Source organism: Triplophysa dalaica, chromosome 16 (assembly GCF_015846415.1).
Source record: "Triplophysa dalaica isolate WHDGS20190420 chromosome 16, ASM1584641v1, whole genome shotgun sequence".
Lineage (NCBI taxonomy): Eukaryota > Metazoa > Chordata > Actinopteri > Cypriniformes > Nemacheilidae > Triplophysa > Triplophysa dalaica.
Genome location: NC_079557.1, coordinates 18,999,930 through 19,005,673, shown reverse-complemented (window position 1 = coordinate 19,005,673; position 5,744 = coordinate 18,999,930).

Here is a 5,744-nt window from a genome sequence, read left to right as displayed (position 1 = left end):
GAGGGTTTAGACAACACAACGCTGCAGACTTATAGAGACAGGCAGGGGCGTAACTGCATGGAGACCATGGGTGGCCACGGCTACCCCTATCTGGCCACCTCTGTTGTTCGAAGCATTTTTAAGATGTGTCCTAGTTCACGGAGTGCTGTGCAGATCATTTAACATATATACTCAAAGTAATGCGAGAAAATTACTCTCGCGTTAGTAAGATGTCATAAGCTGACGCACTGACGCAAACAGTCTGAGCGCTATAGCTGAAAAGCTGCTAACCGCTTCGCGATAGTATACTGTCTGTACCAATATTTTGTAGAAATGCAATGATGTCATTTGATTTATATAATTCAGTTCCATGTAGTCTTGAACACAAACACGTTTAAGAGTAAGCAGGAAAAGACCTATGAAAGTTTTCAAATAAAATGTTTAATTTACGTTCTTTTTGTATGTTTTTGACCAGCAAACTATGTGTGATGAAGAATTCTGGTAAAAGGTAGAAACAAAAGAATTTCTGTCTGTAAGGATTTTTTTTGGTCACCCTATTAAAATCACTAGGTCTTACCTGGCCACCTCTAAACAAAATGTTCTGTCTATGCCCCTGCAGACAGGTACAATCTTTTATGCTGTAAATGAACAGTAGAAAATGTTCTGTAATGTGAATATTCAACTCGATCTTATGAGAAGTCGTAACTATTTTGAAGAAGTGGCTAGTTTGTATAAATTTAACAATGTAAATTGTACAATTATTAGACAAAAGAATAGAAGAACTTTAACCCCACCTTTAAGCCTAATGTCACTGGTGTGAAAGCAAATTGTACTAAAATGTAGAATTAATATTACATTTTTTATAGAAGTTACATCTACAGTAAATGATTTAGTTTTTGAATATTTACAAACATCTACGTTTTACCTTGAAAGATCGAGTGCATTTCATTTAGTGCCATCTAGTGGTGATGTTGCGAATTGCAACCAACGGCTCATTCCACCCTTCTCTTTCGAAGCACTATGGCAGCTGGCACAGGACTAAGATGTTGTCATGTTTTTGCTTCTTTGCCGAAGGAGATAATGTATTCACTATATCGGCAGCTTTGTCTCGTTTAGTTGGTCTCGACCCATCTTAAGGAAGAACTTTGAAGCTATCCTGCTTATACTGTCCCAGGTTGATAAAGCACTCCGCCTTGAAGTGATTCACGCGAACAAGCAGGTTTTTACTTATGGTTTCTGAGGGATTTACACAAAAAATAAAATAAATCCACTCATGTCTCTTCCAAGGTTATGACTCTATGCAGCGACATACATTGTCCACGAACGTTAGCAATGGCATCACATACACCGCTGTTGCTTGTGAAAACAACAATGGCGGCAGCGCTGTAGGTGGAATTGTGTAGATTAAGGGGCGGTTATATCATAATTAGAGCCTGTGTCTACGTCCCTTCAGGAGCGAAATCTGAACGGCTCGATTTCTCACATGCTTGCAGAGAAAGGCTAACCAAAACAAAGTTACTGAGAACTTGTTTTTCATGTTTTCTAGGTTGCAAGATGCACCGGGGACCCGATTATAGAACTTAATCACAGAAAAAAAAGACTTTTATCCAATGGGTCCATTAAAATCAGATTGCAATCACACAAAATTACATTGTTGGAAAAAGTTGCAATATTGACTAAAAAGTCAAAGGATTTGACACTCTTGACTGAATGTACAGTACATTTCTCACATTGTTCCCAACAGACTTGCATGCAGATGAATTGCAACTCAGCGCAGACAAATTTCAATTTTGTAAGATGTCTGTTGAGTGTGCAGTTTTGTTACGCAAAGTAGACAGAATAAAGGGAATTACAGATTGTCTGGTCCCATATTTTTTCATAGACTTTATTCTAAATATAAAATCTGAACAATAATGAGTAATCCTAATAAGTTATGTCCAAAACTAGTACCATACTTGTACATGCTGTGAACGGTTACATCCATAACATCACAGAATCCCACAAAGCCAGTCTCACCAGTAATCTGATTTCCATTGAATACAGACATATTTTCTGTATGCATTCTCAAATATTGACCTTTAAGAGCTCCCCTTAGGCTTGTATTTTGCAGTGTACAATATGGAAAAGAATCAATATGCAAATCAATATCAGAGCAGCAATATGTTTTCATGGTTGAGCGCTACTCTCTGCTAAACAATTACAATTATCAAAGTGAATCCTGCAGTACATCCAAGACTGCGTCTCTGGGCTTCAGTGATTTTCATCCTTCTGCGTATAAATTGTGTTGAGTGATGGGTGCTTGCACTCTCTCTCTCTCTTTACACTCTAAAATGACTAATACATGTATTTGTGTTTACAGATTTGTTTATTTGACATTTAGTCAAGGATCTTTAGTTGAACATTGACCTACAAATAATAGGTTTGTGTTGTTTCGACTCTCTAATGTGTATCATTCATAAATTGAAGTCATTTAATATTTTTGCACAGATTGCTTTTACAGAAATACTCTGGAGGCAATCTAAACTGTATTATGAAATTGGTTTGGCATTCCAAAAGCTGTGTGGATGTGTTGAACACAGTATTTTTAATCTACTCTGGTTCAGTATTTGCACAAGTGTGTTTAATGTATTTAATAGCCTTACTTCGGTGGTTTAGCAAGGAGTCTTTCTCGGGTCATGCTTCACATACTAACGCCTTTTGCCGTTTTGACTACTTTGAAGATATTGTAATAAGGTCACAGCTAATTAGTGAAGCCTTATTAGAATAAAAAAAGTGAAATATTCAAAGCATTAAAATGTGGAGTCACAAGAATTACATGTCAATGATGAAATTATATTATAATTGCGAGATACTTTAGCAACCACAATGGCGTTTATTATGTTATGTTCAATAAACAGCCTAGTTAACATAGAATGGGTCAGTGTGTAAAGTGAGTAACCCCCTTAATCTAAAAAAAAACGTCTTGGTTACGTATGTAACCTCAGTTCCCTGATGGAGGGAACGAGACGTTGTGTCGAGAACGACAGATGGGGTTCGCCCTTGAGAACCAATCAACTCTGACTACTATAGAAAAGGCCAATGAAATTTGGCGAATGCAATTTGCATGCCGGGCTCCGCCCCCGGAAATCCGGTATAAAAGGAGGCCGGCGTGCAGCATTCACTTACCTTTGTTCTGAAGAGCCTGAGACCTCTCAAACTGCAGCAGAATACGATACGTGTTCGTGGCATAAGGGACACAACGTCTCGTTCCCTCCATCAGGGAACTGAGGTTACATACGTAACCAAGACGTTCCCTTTCTGTCGGTCTCTCGACGTTGTGTCGAGAACGACAGATGGGGTTGCCTATGGAAAACTCCACAACGCTGTATCGCGTCACAATCTCTAGCGAAGCGACGGTAACAAGCCTGGGCGTGTCATCTCGAAGCTTTCGTGAGACTGTAACCTTCCAGTGTGGTGGTCGGGGGGTTCCAGAGCTTTCTTGGAGAAAGATGGGTACAGCCCTGACCGGTAACTTTCACGGACAGGGCCTTAGCTCTCTATAGGCGAGAGGCCGTCCAGATCAGTTTACACCGGGTAAGCGCGACTCTTAATCAGGGAAGCGCTACAGAGGCCACCTCCTACCCGTGGGGAGGAATATGGTGGATATAGGTATGGTCTCGTCCTTGAAGGAGAACGCATGGAACGTGCGGACTGAGTAGTTAACCGCGAGGTGGAGGCCCACCTGGGGAAGCTCATGGGTTACCAGGAGTGGGAACCATTCTCATGAGGATACATCAGACGGAACAGCCCACGGAGGGGGTGTTACAGACGTCCGGTAGCACTAGGTCCGGTTAGAGCTATCTGTGATAGCTCACATGGTATCCCGGCCTAAGGGGGAAGGCTGCTCTGCCCAGCCAGCCCCCAGGGGGTGCTTGTTTGGTGATGGATGGAATGCCTATTCTTAACCAGTGTCTGGGTAAGAAGGGAGGCTGGTGAGGTACCAGTTTCTTAGCGATGTGTTCGGGTAAGAAGAAAAGGTAAATAGCACACTGACCCAACCTGTTAGAGGGTGGAAAGGTGCTTTCGCAGGCATACGCCCCCCCGGATGCCAGTCCTACATGTCGCCACGCAGGACGTGGGCTGACACCGGGTTTACGCGAAGGTTGTTAACCCTTGCGAAGGTGTTTGGGCATAGCCCAACCCGCAGCTCTACAGATGTCTGCTAGAGAGGCGCTTCTACCAGTGTCCAGGAGGTGGCTAAACTCCGTGGGGGGTGAGCCCTCACTGCCAATGGGCATGGGAGATTCTGAGATCGGAATGCCGTCGTAACGGCGTCCACGACTCAGTGCGCCAGCCTCTGTTTGGAGACAGCCTTCCCCTTCTGCTGTCCTCCAACAGACACGGAGCTGGTCAGAGCTTCAGAGCTCTGCGTGCGGTCCAGTACGTACTGGACACAACACTAGTCGGGTTGGGTCTTCCTCCCCTATGGGGAGCGCCTGCAAGTTCACCACTTGGCCCCGGAGGGAGTAGTGGGAACTTCTTGGGCACGCATCCGGGCCTGGGTCTCAAGATAACGTGAGAGTTTCCAGGGCCGAGTTTAAGGCAATCCAGGGACACGGAGGATGCTCGGTGGTCCCCTACCCTCTTGAAGGAAGTGAGCGCCGTCAGGAGGGCCGTCTTACTCTATGAGGAAGATCGGAACCTCCGAGGGGCTCTTTGGGGGGCCCTGAGGCTCCCCAGGACCACTTAGGGTCCCAAGAGGGTATGGAGCGGAGATGAGGCGGATTCCGCCCTCTCGCTGCTTAGGAACCTGGTGACCAGGTCGTGTTGCCCTAGAAACTTTCCACCGACTGAGTCGTGATGAGTGGCAATAGCGACTACATACACTTTCAGTGTGGAAGGGAGATGTTAGTCTCCAGTCTCGTGAGAAGGGGAACACAATCCTGATCAAGCACCTCAGTGGGTCTTTCTCGTTGAGAAAGACACCAGGACGAGAAGAGGCACCGTCTAGAGGCGTGTAACCGCCTAGTAGATGGGGCCCTAGCCTGGGTGATGGTCTCAGCCGTATAGGGGGAGTAGCCATCTTAGGATCTTCTCGTCCCGTCTAGAGACCAGACATGGGTGTTCCAGAGGTCTGATCTGGGATGCCAGAACGTGTCCTTCCCCTGAGAGAGCAGGTCCTCTGTCAGGGGAATGGTTCAGGGGGAGTCGCTGTCCAGAGCATCGGCTCTGAGGCCAAGTGCGGTTAGACCGGTGTGGTGTAACCAATAACACTTGGTGCTCCTGCTCCCTGACCTTGCACAGAGTCTGTACAAGAAGGCTCCTGGGGGGGGGAAGGTGTGCTTCCGCCCATCCCGCGGCCAGCTGTGCGCAAGGATATCCGTGCCGAGGGCAGGGACTATCAAGCGGGCAAATGGTGGTGTTACGGGAGGTGAACAGGTTTTACCTGGGCCTACCCGAACAGCCTCCAAATGAGCTGGACTGCACAGGGGTGGAGTCGCCACTATCCACGAGGCATAAACTGGCGAGAAAGCACGTCGGCTGTCTAGTTCAGTTTGCCCGGGGTGTGTGGCCTGCAGGGAACGAGTCACCTGTTGACTCCACCAGAGGAGGCGTCGAGCAAGTTGTGTTTAGCTGCTGTGTGCGAACGCCACCCTGACGATCTGTATTCGCTACAGCTATAGTGCTGTCCTCGGAACAGCACGTGCATGTCTCGCACGAGAGGCCGTAGCCTGCTCAGTGCAAGTAGCATAGCCCACAACTCTTGGCAATTGATATGCCAGCGC